Genomic DNA, 14650 nt, shown 5'->3' with positions numbered 1-14650 from the left:
TGCAGCCCTGGGCAATACCTAAACCATGGCTTTGTGAGAGGCCTTGAGCTAGATGAACCCACCTAAGCAGCACTTGAATTCCTGATCCACAGAGACTATGAAGTAATGAATATTTGTTAATTATTTTTTTGCCTGTGTGAGGAAGATTAGTCCTGAGCTAACATCTGTTGCCAATCCTCCTCTTTTTGCTGAGGAAGATTGGCTCTGGGCTAATATCCATTCCCATCTTCCTCTACTTTATACGTGAGATGCCTAAGAGAGCATGGCTTGATAAGCGGTATGTAGGTGCACGCCCAGGATCCAAACCTGTGAACCCCAGGCAGCTGAAGCAGAGCATGTGAACTTAACCACTATGAAATGTTTGTTATTTTAAGCCACTATATTTTATGGCAATATATTCTGTAGCAATAAATCATTAAAATACCCTTTTTTGAGATGCCAAAATGGCTCTCATTCCTCTCCTTTTTTCCCTTAGCCGCAATGTCTTGGTTTATCCATTTGCTCCTGGCACAGGCCTAAGAATGGTCTGCACTAACCAAACCAAATATCAAACTTACAATCAGAGCGTGGAAAGAAACATTTGGATCCATATAGCAGTAATGACTTTGGACAAAGGCAACTTCAAAAGGCCATAGAGAAAGAAAGGGCTGAAAATCCCGCCATTTTGAGTGTTGAATGTTTTTTCCTACTAAGAACCTTATGATGTGATCCTCTATAAGTTCTATAATGTAGATCTTTTATAGATTTCTGTAGAAGCTAATGTGTACAATTATCAGTTTCAAAGGAAAAAGAGTTTAACTGCTTCAATGGCAGGGGGTATGTGTTAGTTTGCTAGGACCACCATAACAAAGGACCACAGACACAGTAGCTTAAACAACAATATTTTTCCTCTAAATTTTGGAGGCCAGAAGTCCAAGATCAAGGTTTCAACATATTTGGTTTCTTGTGAGGCCTCTTTCCTGAAGATGGCTGATGACTGCCGTCTCGCTGTGTCCTGACACACTTGTTACTTGTCTATGCATGTACATGTCTATCTTTCTCTCTCTGTGTCCTAATCTCCTCTTCTTATAACGATACCAGTCATATTGGCTTAGTTCCCATTCTAATGACCTCATTTTACTTTGATTACCTCTTTAAAGACCCCATCGTCAAATACAGGCACAATCTGAGGTACTGGGGGTTAGGGCATGAACATAGGAATTTAGGGGTGTCACAGTTCAGCCTATAACAGAATAACAGGCAAAAGTTCAGGTTTCTTTTTGTTTTTAATCATTGGGTCGCAGTTATTCAGTGCACGTGCTTGCGTATATGTGTTCTATGAAAGGGGGAGATTCGTAGTCCTAGTTCAGATCCACAGACTTAATTTATCTTACTTGTCAATTATCTTTACAGTGTGATGAATTAGTGACAGATCAATTAATCAACAAGCATTTGTAGAGAAGCAAATTTGTTCAAAGCACATACTTACCCAAACATTGTAGCTAGAGCAAATACATTACCCTCTCTTTCTAAACAATCACTACTGGTTTTTTAACAAAATTGAGATTCTGATGCAGTTTCTTTTTTTTTAATACTCTAATTTGTTTGTGATTTCATATGTCTGTACATAACACACAGCTGCTTAAAACAAATACATGCATTTCTGTTTTTATTTGGTATGAAACATGTAGTAAGAACATAAACCAAGAAGAGAAAATATATTGCTTTACATTTATAGGTAAATTGTATGCATTTCATCCTGTTTATTTAGATTTAGAATTTTAAATGGTTTGGGAAGCTGAAGAGACCTGAACAGATCCTGGCTTGACTGTTTACTTGCTGTGTAGTCTTTAGTAAGTAATTTCTCTAAACATCAGTGTCTTCATTTTTAAAAGAGGGGAAAATCATGCCAAACTTATAGCAGTTATATGTGAAAAAAACTGTGTGAATATACTGAAAAATGAATGTGTAGGAAAAAAATTAAGGTGAAGGGATGGAAAATTGCTGAAAATCAAAAACTGATTTTTTCATAAGGCTTCTTTTTTTTAAATTGTTTTATAAAATAATTTGACATGTATTATGGAAAAATGTAACGTTATGTGACAAAATGAGTGAAAGAATAAAAAGCCTATTACCCCTATTTTCCTAATAGAATTCCTGAAGCATTTTTCTGTTCTCCAAGAAACATTGCCTTGATATGCTAAGTAGAGAAGCAATGTGTTTGAGTCATTAATCTCAATTAGCTTTATTTTCCACCAGAAAGTTGTTCAAATGACCTTACCTATGCAAATTAGGCCTAATTACTCCCAGTAAAGGAGCTAAGTTCAATTATCTGATATCTTGGAGTTCAGCCAGTATACTTTGTCCCAAACATTTCAAACTTTCAGAAACTCATTTAACATCTCTTTTAACAAAATGCCCCTTATGGTACCCAGAATCTGTAGAACTGGTGATATAACTTAATTTGCAATTTTCTCTGTTTTGCTGTATCAACATATCTTAATCATGGTTTCACTTGAAGCTAAATTGGTATAATCAGAGGTTCTGCCAAAAGTAGCAGCATAACTTCACTTCAAAACTAGAACATAATAAAATGAAAATCATGAATGTGAGTGTCTCATAAAAGAAAATAAAGTTTTAGAATTTCTAAAACCAATCATATTTAACGTTTTTAACATCTTGCTAATCTTTAGCATACGAGCACCATGGTCTGAGCTAGGGACAAACATTGAAGTCTTAAAATGTGTGCTGGCAGTGTGTACTCTTTTAGATGTTAGACATATATCTTGTGCATCTGTGTGTGTGAGTGTGTGTCTATCAGGCATGGAAAATAAAAATTAAGGTCCTAAGTGCCAAAAATAGACATTCATAGTTTGACACTTGACGCCTGGCTCTATTAGAGACTAACAGTATGAATTTTAACATTAGCCTCAGTTTTCTCGTATTTGAACTTGGGACAATAATGGTGCCTACTCTTCAATCAGAATTAAGTGTGATAGTTCATGAAAGTGCTTAGCCTAGTGTTTTATAGAAGATGCATTCAAACAACATAAGCCATTATTATTGCTGTGTTAGTTGACATCCTTCTCAGGGTCAGTGAGTGCTTCACTTTGTTCTATGAAGCACGTCCTGAAGTGACATCCAGTTGCCGAGCATACTTATGTTCACCGAATACACACATACAAAATGTATCCACTCTTTCAGGACCATTTGGTGCCTTTAAGGACTTAGATGAAACAAAACTACCAAAAATAAACAAACACCTCTCAATTCCTTTAAGCAAAAATTTGGGCACTGTGAAATATTGATTATTGCAGCGTTGCCAAGCCAATAGATAATTTTGCATCAAAAGATTTTGGTCTCCTCAACATTTTTCTCCTAAATTTAAGAACCATTCAAAGATTATATAGGAGATGCGAAAATGCTTTATAATCAGCTTAGATTTCACTATCCTAAAAATAATGCTGTTGTTGAAATTAGTAACAATGAAACATGCTTCCGGAGAAGTTGTGCTTTCTTAGATAAAACTGAGATTACAGCTAAAAGCTCTTAAAAGCTTTTAAATCTCTGTCACGTATTTGGATTATCAGTTTATACTGTCCTTCAGGAGAGCAAAATAACAAAACATTCTCTTTTTTACTTATAATGAAAGAAATCTCATCATGATTTTAATGTAATTTTGTATTTTATTGTAAGAGGCAAAAAAATGCCCCCACCGAAGATGCCCACGCTTTAATCCCCACAACTTTTGAATAGGTTAGACTGCAGAAGGAACTTTGCGGATGTAATTATGGTTGTGACTTGAAAATAGAGAGATTATCCTGGTGGCCCAACCTAATAACATGAGCCCTTAGAATCCAACAGCTTTATCAGACTCAGCAGAGAAGTAGTGAGGCAGAGAGAGCTGAAGCATATGAAGGATTTGACCTGTTGTTACTGGCTTTGAAGATGGAGGAAGGTGGACATAAACCAAGGAATGTGGGTGGCCTCTAGAAGCTGAGAGTCACCGTTACTCAACAGCCAGGAATTGGAAATCTCACTCTTACAACCATAGGAGACTGAATTAGGCCAACAACCTTGCAAAGGAACTCATCCTCAGAGCCTCCAAAAGGAACACCATCCTGCTGACACCTTTATTTCCACCTTGTGGAACCTGGAGCAGAGAACCAGCTGAGCTACGCTGGGCCCAGGCTTCTGGCCTACAGAATGTGAGACAATAAATGAATATCATTTTGAACTGCTGAATTTGTGGTAATTAGGTATGGCAATAATAGACAATTAGCGCACTTACTTAATATCTTTCTTTTCTGCATCCTTGATGCTGATATTTATGAAGCCAGTTAGATTTGGATAGGAGAAGAGGGGCTTCCCCAGGTCTTTCCCCAATCAAACCTCAAATGAGAACAGAGTGTCAGCCAATGCCTGATTATAGTTTTATAAAAACCTAAGCAAAGGACATAGCCAAGCTGTACTCAAACTCCTGGCCCACAGAAAACTCTGAGATAAGAAATGTGTGTTGTTTTATGCTGCTAGGTTTATAGTAATGTTATAACACCTTTATTTAGATGTTAAACGGTACCTATTGCTGCTACTCCAAAGAGACCAGAAGGTGAGGACTAATAAAGGTGCCCATGAGGCAAGTAGGTGCTTCATTATGAATTTCCAAAATAACAGAGGTTCTGGTTAATTTTTCCAAATATAATTATATATGGGGTATTTTTATAGTATTTAGCAGCTGGTATGTATATTATTTTTCATCATTACAGAGGTTTGTTTAGAATATGTTTAAGTCCTAGCAAGTTTTAAAGGAGTCTCCAGGGCCCATTGAGTAGGGTGGACCTGAGATTTCACCAGACAGATGGAAGCTAGCATGCTAATAATAAAGAGAACAGAATGAGTAAGGCTGAAGACTGGAAGAAGAAAAAGAAAGACCCAGGATCAGAGAGCAGAGGGCCTTGGGAAAAAATGTACCTAAAGATAGATTTTGAATGAAATTATATGCACTTTCTATGACTCACAAATCTTCAGTAAAGCTTTCAAAAATAATGATATTCTGAGTGTGATTTGAAATTATTTTGGAAGTCAAGTCATTGAAGATGCTGATTTTATATTAAGGATGTCTTTGGGATTGTATGCAATTAATCCACAAAGGCATTACATTTCATTTTTTGGTTAATATGATGATTAATAACTAATGACATTTAAAATGAGGCATCCTAGTGGAGTAGAACTATACTTAGAATAAGAAGACCAGATATTGAGAGTTAACTCTGCCATTTAATAGGTCTCATTCAAGTCAAGTGATATCTCTGAGCCTTAGTTTACTAATGTATAGAAATACAGACACAATATTTGCTTTATTATGTATTGTAAGGAGATGAAATAATAGTAAAAGGAGTACGTAAAAGCAATACGTATGATTAGTGCTATTAACTTGAATTCATCTCAATTATTCATATTATCAACAAAAGTGATTTTATTTTGAATTAAAATTTTAACTAAAAATATTTCATCTGCAGTGTTATCAGTAGAAATGATAAAAAAGTATATTGTTAAAATGAGAAAATGCTTTCACATTTAATATTAGTTAATGTGTAAACTCATCTTGCAAAGAGGTTGCTAAATAGAATATCATTTGCCATCATATATCTTAAAAGTGAAAAAGATTTAATCAAATCAAATTTATATCCAAAAGAAAAGGCAAACTTTACAGATAAAGAAAGGAGTGGGAAAGGAATTTTAGTCATTTTTTTATAACTTCAGCCTTAAAGTTCTATTTTGTATATAGGAAAACATCGTGACTTGGAGCATAAAAAAATATATATTCCCACCCTTTTGCTCCCCTATGTATGGGACTTAATATGCTTCTATTTTATACACTTTTTGAAGAATATTACCAAGGGGACTTTTGCAGTGATAAAAATATTTCATGTATTAATTATGGCAGTTACACAGCCGTATGCATTTGTGACAGCTGAGCAAATTGTACTCATAAAGTTGGTAAATTTTATTGTATGTAAACTGTACTTCACTATAGCTGATTAAAAAAATGAAAGTATTCTCAGCATCTTCCCCAAAAGGAGAAACACAAAGTTGAATCACTGTATCTATTTCTGGTTAATAGTCTTAATTATTTTTTCTTGTTTAGTTCTGACCCCACCCGTACTGGTTAACCAATACAAATATTACTTAAATAGAATAGTGTGGTGCAAAGGAGGAGAAAATAGGTTAATATTTAACACATATATAACAATGAAGAAAAATATGCATATACCGTATTTATATTTGTTACTTCCTTCTTCCATTAATCATTACATGTTCCCTTTGCCCTTAGCCAGCACCTAAGTTGGTTAGGATTTTTTACCTGGTAGCTTGAATTAAAATTTCATACTAAAAGGATTTGAAATCCTAGTGGTCTTGCCCGTATTGGAATGCTATGTTATTCCTTTTAATTTACCTTTGAATGCAGAAGCATTAAGAGGAGCCTCGGAGAATTCCTTGGGTTTCAGACATATTCCTTCTTCATAATATTTTAAAGTAATTGCCTTCTAGTTCCAATATATGTGTATTTCTGGGTCTGTTCTATTAATTTTCTTTTCTTAACATTTTATTGAGGGATATTGACATACAAAAAATTACACACATTTTATGTATACAATTTGATGAGTATGGACACACATATGCCTGTGAAACCACAAAGTAATAGACATACCATCACGTCCAAAAGTTTCCAGTGTCTCTTTGGGTTTTGTGTGTGTGTGTGGTAAGAACATTTAACAGAGACCTATCCTCTTAGCCAATTTTTAGGTGCATAATACAGTGTTGTTGATTATAGGCACTATGCTGTACAACAGATCTCTAAAACTAATTCATTTTGCATAACTGAAACTTTATACCAAGTCAACAACTTCCCATTTCTCCCCTCCCTAACCTCTTTTTTATTTTCTTGCTGCTAATTAATTTTTGCTGCTACTTCATGTGTCAAGTAATATCTGATCATATGTAAGATATTATGGATGTTCCATTGTTCAAAGTGTAATTTGTGTCACCTTCCTCTAAAAAATATTGAGTTTGTTTTGATAGGCATTTACAGGTGCTTCATCTTGATCCTGTTGAGGCTTGATTTCCATATTTGTTAGGATATGTCTAGACAGCCCTTTCTGAAAGGGTAGGATAGCTTTACTCCTGAGCGATAGCTTTTTAGGGACCTTAACTGAACGTCTGGAGAGTTTAACAAGATTTTTTTGGTTGGTAGAACTCCATCATCTCTAGGACCCTTCCACCACTAGCGTCTGTCTTCAGCTCACAGTCCCCAGTGTGTGTTCTCTGTCAGACGGTGTGGAATGTTGTCCTGGTGATTTATCTATTATTTGCCCAACGAGTCAAAGTGATCTCTTGCAGATTTCTGGAACTCCTGCTTCATGCTGCTCTCTTCAACACCCTGCCCTGCAAATTCTAGCCATCTCAGTTGTCATCAAGTCTGATCTGTTCCCTTTGCTTAGTGTATCCACTGCTCTCTCTTTGAGCTCTACCTCTCTGTGCAGTGGTTCATAAAGTGCTCTAAATATAAAGATGAAGTGAATATATTGTTCATATCACATATTTTCCTTTTCTCAAAAATCACAGCTCTCTGTATGTTTTCTATTGTCTCAAAATAGTTTTTCCTTACATTTTGTCTAAAATTGTTTCATATATTTTGTTCTAAAATTGAATATAGTAGGAGATCCATTCTCATACCCATTACTTTGTCTATGTTCAGCCATTGTCTATGAATCAGAGTACATTCATACTACTGGCCATTTTCTCATCCAGGAAACTGGGCAATAAGATATATTGTCTCAACTCTGTCCCACTGGGATAATTTTCCTTCTGCACTGCCATTCAAGAGAAATCTTATGTGAGTCTACAATATGCCAGCATACTACACAGAACCATAGGAAAACCAAGACCAAGATTTTTATTTTTTTTCAAGTTGGTGATTCTTTTTTTTTTTTAATTTTTTTAATTTTTCTTTTTTTTTAATTTTTGTTTATTGCAGTAACATTGGTTTATAACATTGTATAAATTTCAGGGGTACATCATTATACTACTATTTCTGCATGGATTACATTATGTTCTCATGTTCACCACCTTAATACTAATTACAATCCAACACCACACACATGTGCCTAATTATCCCTTTCACCTTCCTCCCTGCCCCCTTCCCCTCTGGTAACCACCAATCCCATCTTTGTCTCTATGTGTGTGTTTGTTGGCATTATTATCTACTACTAAATGAGTGAGATCATACGGTATTTGACATTCTCCCTCTGACTTATTTCACTTCGCATAATACCCTCAGTGTCCATCCATGTTGTCACAAATGGCTGGATTTCATCATTTCTTATGGATTAGTAGTATTCCATTGTGTATATATACCACATCTTCTTTATCCATTAGTCCCTTGATGGGAACTTAGGTTGCTTCCAAGTCTTGGCTATTGTGAATAACGCTGCAATGAACATTGGGGTGCCTGTATCTTTACGCATTGGAGTTTTCAAGTTCTTTGGATAAATATCCAGCAGTGGAATAGCTGGATCATATGGTAGTTCTATCCTTAATTTTTTGAGGAATCTCCATACTGTTTTCCATAGTGGCTGCGCCAGTTTGCATGCCCACTAGTAGTGTATGAGAGTTCCCTTCTCTCCACATCCTCTCCAACATGTTGTTTCCTGTCTTGTTAATTATAGCCATTCTGACGGGTGTGAGGTGATATCTCGTTGTAGTTTTGATTTGCATTTCCCTGATAGTTAATGATTTTGAACATCTTTTCATGTGTCTGTTGGCCATCTGTATATCTTCTTTGGAGAAATGTCTGTTCAGGTCTTTTGCCCAGTTTTTAATTGGGTTGTTAGTTTTTTTGTTGTTGAGATGCATCAGTTCTTTATATATTTTGGAGATTAACCTCTTATCAGATGTATGGTTTGCTAATATCTTCTCCCACTTGTTAGGTTGTCTTTTTGTTTTGTTGATGGTTTCCTTTGCTGTGCAGAAGCTTTTTAGTTTGATGTAGTCCCATTTGTTTATTTTTTTCTATTGTTTCTCTTGCCCGGTAGACATGGTGCTTGAAAATATGTTGCTGAGACCGATGTCGAAGAGCATACTGCCTATGTTTTCTTCTAGAAGTTTCATAGTTTCAGGTCTTACATTCAAGTCTTGAATCCATTTGGAGTTAATTTTTGTGTATGGTGTAAGGTAATGGTCTATTTTCATTATTTTGCATGTGGCTGTCCAGTTTTCCCAATACAATTTGTTGAAGAGACTTTCTTTTCTCCATTGTATGTTCTTGGCTCCTTTGTCGAGGATTAGCTGTCCATAGATGTGTGGGTTTATTTCTGGGCTTTCGATTCTATTCCATTGATCTGTGTATCTGTTTTAGTGCCAGTACCATGCTGTTTTGGTTACTATAGCTTTGTAGTATTTTTTGAAATCAGGGAGTGTGATACCTCCAGCTTTGTTCTTTTTTCTCAGGATTCCTTTAGCTACTCGGGATCTTTTGTTGTTCCATATAAATTTTAGGATTCTTTGTTCTATTTCTGTGAAAAATGTTGTTGGAACTTTGATAGGGATTGCATTGAATCTATAGATTGCTTTAGGAAGTATGGACATCAAGACCAAGATTTTTAATGCTTTAGAAAAATGTAGGGGATTCTCCACAAATCCGTATATGTTACTAGACAAATAGGGTACAATTCAGGATTAGATGTTTGAGATTATATTATATAATATACAACATATACAAAATACTGACTATGATGGACACAACCAATTTAATAGTTTGGTGGTCATATAATCCCCAGTTTAAGATAATCAGTCCTGTTTACATGGTTATTTGATGTACCTTATTTTAGTAAAGAGTGATTAAGCAAAATAATAAATGTTTCTTGTAGAAGATAGCTTGATTTCACTCAAAAATATCTTAGTTCCGGCTGGCCCAGTGGTTTAGTAGTTAAGTTTGCATGCTCTGCTTTGGTGGCCCAGGGTTCACGGATTTGGATTCCCAGAGTGGACCTGTGCACCACTCATCAGGCCATGCTCTGGTGGTTTCCCACATACGAAAAAATAGAGGAAGATTGGCACAGATGTTGGCTTAGGGACAATCTTCCTCAAGCAAAAAGAGGAAAATCGGCAGCAGATGTTAGCTCAGGGTCAGTCATCCTCAGCAAAAAGAAATGTCTTGGTTCTTATACTCTGACTTCTATTATTGAGAAGAGTCCAAGGCTCCATTCAGCATCCCTATGTGCAGAGACACTTCATGCACCATTCAATCTATTGAGTATTAAAGTCAAAAAGACACTCTGAGCCAAAAAAGGCATCAAATCCTTTTTTTACTCCAAAAAGCTTTAAAGATTACACAGTAAAGGAGTTTAAAACCATTACCCATGTGTTGGCCATCTGTTCTTGTTAATAAAGTTTTATTGGAATACAGCCGTGTCCATTTGTTTATGCATTGTTTATGGCTGCCCACACACTACAATGACAAAGTTGAGTAGTACTGAAAGAGACTATATGCCAACAAGTTTAAAATACTTTATATCTGGCTAAGAAAAAAATTGTTGACCCCTGAGGTAAACCATCAAAGTAAAATGTGGTATATATTCCCTTAAAGGGGCCAACCAAGTGATGAATCTCTTTCAAACTATTTGGTGTGGCAATAGTCACCAATTTGTTTTTTTCGCTTTGTAGAGGCTATTCTAACATGTCCCACACGGTAGATGCCATGAAATTTCACCTATTAGTCGTGCTCATAAATTTAATGTGGCTAACAATAAATATAATGGATTAAATAATTCAATCAAGAAGCAGAGATTATCAGACTGAATAAAGAAGCCTGACCCAACTGTATGCCATCTACAGAAGACACATTTTAGATTCAAAGATACAAATAGATTAAAAGTAAGAGGATGGAAACAAAGATATATCATGCAAAGGGCAACCACAAAAAAGATGGAGTAGCTATATTAATGTCAGACAAAAGAGAATTTAATACAAAAAATGATTCTAGAGATAAAGAAGGACATTTATGAAGATAAAAAAGGAACATCATCAGATAGGTAACAATTAACAAGATATATGCAGCTAATAAGTGACTACCAAAATACATAAAGTAAAAACTGGAAAAAATGAAGGGAAAACAGATGATAATTCAACAATAACAGTCAGAGATTAAATACCTCATTTCCAACAATGGATAGATAACTAGGAAAATGACCAACAGGAAATCAAAGACTTGAATAGCTTTATAAACCAAGTAGATCTAACAAATACAATAGAACACTACACCCACCACCGGCAGAATATACATTCTTATCAAATGCATATGGAACATTCTCCAGTACAGACCATGCCCTAGACCATAAAATAAACCTCAATGAATTTAAAAGTATAGAAACAATACAAAATATGTTGTCTGACCACAAACTAATTAATTGAGAAATCAAAATGTATGGAATGCAGCTGCTGCAGTGCTTAGAGGGACATTTATACTGGTAAATGCCTACATTAAAAAAGAAGAAAAATCTGAAATCAGTAACCTAACTTTCCAAATTACAAAAATGTAAAAGGAAGAGTAAACTAACCTAGAGCAAGCAAAAGGAAAGAAATAATAAAAGTAGTGGTAGCTAAAGGGATGGGGTTTCTTTTTGAGCTGACAAAATATTCTAAAATTGTGGTGATGGTTGCAATTGTACACTGTAAATGGCTGAATTTTGTGGTGTGTAAATTATATTTCAATAAAGCTGTTTTAAAAATTGTCATACATTTTTAAGTACATTCTTATACTAAGGAGATATATTTTATGCATTTGCAAATATATATGTTATATATATATATATATTTATATTTATATATATAAATGAGCAAAGGATAACACACTAATTCTGCCCTACACTTTTTCACACTACATAATTTTTTCAGAGATTAGAATTGCTGGTTTTTGTAAATTTTATTTAAACCTGTAATACATTTAGAAAAGTGAACATATAATTTTAAGTTGAATAACTACACGTGACCAGCATACACACGTCAAGAAACAGAAAATCATCAGTACCCCAGAAGCCCTTTTCTGCCTCCGTATAGTCACAATGTTCCCACCTCCAAGGATAGCTACTATCCTAACTTCTATAATGATAGATTTGCTTTGTTGTGTTTCAATTTAATTTAAAGGAAATCAAACTATATATATATAAATATATATATATAATTTTTTTTTTTTTTTTTTGCCGATGACATGATCTATTTTTTTTTTTTTAATTTTTTTGTTTATTGCAGTAACATTGGTTTATAACATTGCAAAAATTTCAGGTGTACATCATTGTACTTCTATTTCTGCATGGACTACATCATGTTCACCACCAAAATACTAATTACAACCCATCACCACACACATGTACCAAATTATTCCTTTCACCCTCCTCCCTCCCCCCTTCCCCTCTGGTAACCACCAATCCAATCTCTGTCCCTATGTGTTTGTTTATTGTTGTTATTATCTACTACTTAATGAAGGAAATCATATGGTATTTGGCCTTCTCCCTCTGACTTATTTCACTTTGCATTATACCCTCAATGTCCATCCATGTTGTCACAAATGGCTGGATTTCGTGGTTTCTTATGGCTGAGTAGTATTCCATTGTGTATATATACCACAGCTTCTTTATCCATTCGTCCCTTGATGGGCACTTAGGTTGCTTCCAAGTCTTGGCTATTGTGAATAAGGCTGCAATGAACACAGGGGTGCATGTACCTTTGCAAATTGGTGTTTTCAAGTTCTTTGGATAAATACCCAACAGTGGAATAGCTGGATCATATGGTAGTTCTATCGTTGATTTTTTGAGGAATCTCCATACTGTTTTCCATAGTGGCTGCACCAGTTTGCACTCCCACCAGCAGTGTATGAGAGTTCCCTTTTCTGTACATCCTCTCCAACACATGTTGTTTCCTGTCTTGTTAATTATAGCCATTCTGACGGGCGTGAGGTGATATCTCATTGTAGTTTTGATTTGCATTTCCCTGATAGTGATTTTGAACAGCTTTTCATGTGTCTGTTGGGCATCTGTATATCTTCTTTGGAGAAATGTCTGTTCAGGTCTTTTGCCCATTTTTTAATCGGGTTGGTAGTTTTTTTGTTGTTGAGATGCATGAGTTCTTTATATATTTTGGCGATTAAGCCCTTATCAGATGTATGGTTTGCAAATATCTTCTCCCAATTGTTAGGTTGTCTTTTCGTTTTGTTGATGGTTTCCTTTGCTGTGCAGAAGCTTTTTAGTTTGATGTAGTCCCATTTGTTTATTTTTTCTATTGTTTCTCTTGCCCGGTCAGATGTGGTGTTTGAAAAGATGTTGCTAAGACCGATGTCGAAGAGCGTACTGCCTATGTTTTCTTCTAGAACTTTCACAGTTTCAGGTCTTACATTCAAGTCTTTAATCCATTTGGAGTTAATTTTTGTGTACGGTGTAAGGTAAGGATCTACTTTCATTTTTTTGCATATGGCTGTCCAGTTTTCCCAACACCATTTGTTGAAGAGAATTTCTTTTCCCCATTGTATGTTCTTGGCTCCTTTGTCAAAGATTAGCTGTCCATAGATGTGTGGGTTTATTTCTGGGCTTTCGATTCTATTCCATTGATCTGTGTGCCTGTTTTTGTGCCAGTACCATGCTGTTTTGGTTACTATAGCTTTGTAGTATATTTTGAAATCAGGGAGTGTGATACCTCCAGCTTTGTTCTTTTTTCTCAGGATTCCTTTAGCTATTTGGGGTCTTTTGTTGTTCCATATGAATTTTAGGATTCTTTGTTCTATTTCTGTGAAAAATGTTGTTGGAACTTTGATAGGGATTGCATTGAATCTATAGATGGCTTTAGGAAGTATGGACATCTTAACTATGTTAATTCTTCCAATCCAAGAGCACGGAATATCTTTCCATTTCTTTGTGTCTTCTTCAATTTCTTTCAGAAATGTTTTATAGTTTTCGGTGTACAGATCTTTCACCTCTTTGGTTAAGTTTATTCCTAGGTATTTTATTCTTTTTGTTGCAATTGTAAATGGGATGGTATTCTTAATTTCTCTTTCTGCTACTTCGTTGTTAGTGTACAGAAATGCAACTGATATTTGTATGTTGATTTTGTATCCTGCAACTTTCCCATATTCGTTTATTACTTCTAAAAGTTTTCTGGTGGATTCTTTAGGGTTTTCTATATATAAAATCATGTCATCTGCAAATAGTGACAGTTTCACTTCTTCCTTTCCAATTTGGATCCCTTTTATTTCTTTGTCTTGCCTGATTGCTCTGGCTAGGACTTCCAATACTATGTTAAATAGGAGTGGTGACAGTGGGCATCCTTGTCTGGTTCCTGTTCTTAGAGGGATAGCTTTCAGCTTTTCACCATTGAGGATGATATTAGCTGTGGGTTTCTCATATATGGTCTTTATTATGTTGAGGTACTTTCCTTCTATACCCATTTTATTCAGAGTTTTTATCATAAATGGATGCTGGATCTTGTCAAATGCTTTCTCTGCATCTATTGAGATGATCATGTGATTTTTGTTCTTCATTTTATTAATGTGGTGTATTACGTTGATTGATTTTCGAATGTTAAACCATCCCTGCATACCTGGAATAAATCCCACTTGATCATG

Source organism: Ceratotherium simum, chromosome 7 (genome assembly GCF_057802395.1).
Source record: "Ceratotherium simum simum isolate JZ-2026a chromosome 7, ASM5780239v1, whole genome shotgun sequence".
NCBI classification, from domain to species: Eukaryota; Metazoa; Chordata; class Mammalia; order Perissodactyla; family Rhinocerotidae; genus Ceratotherium; species Ceratotherium simum.
Note: the sequence above shows the minus strand (reverse complement) of the source record.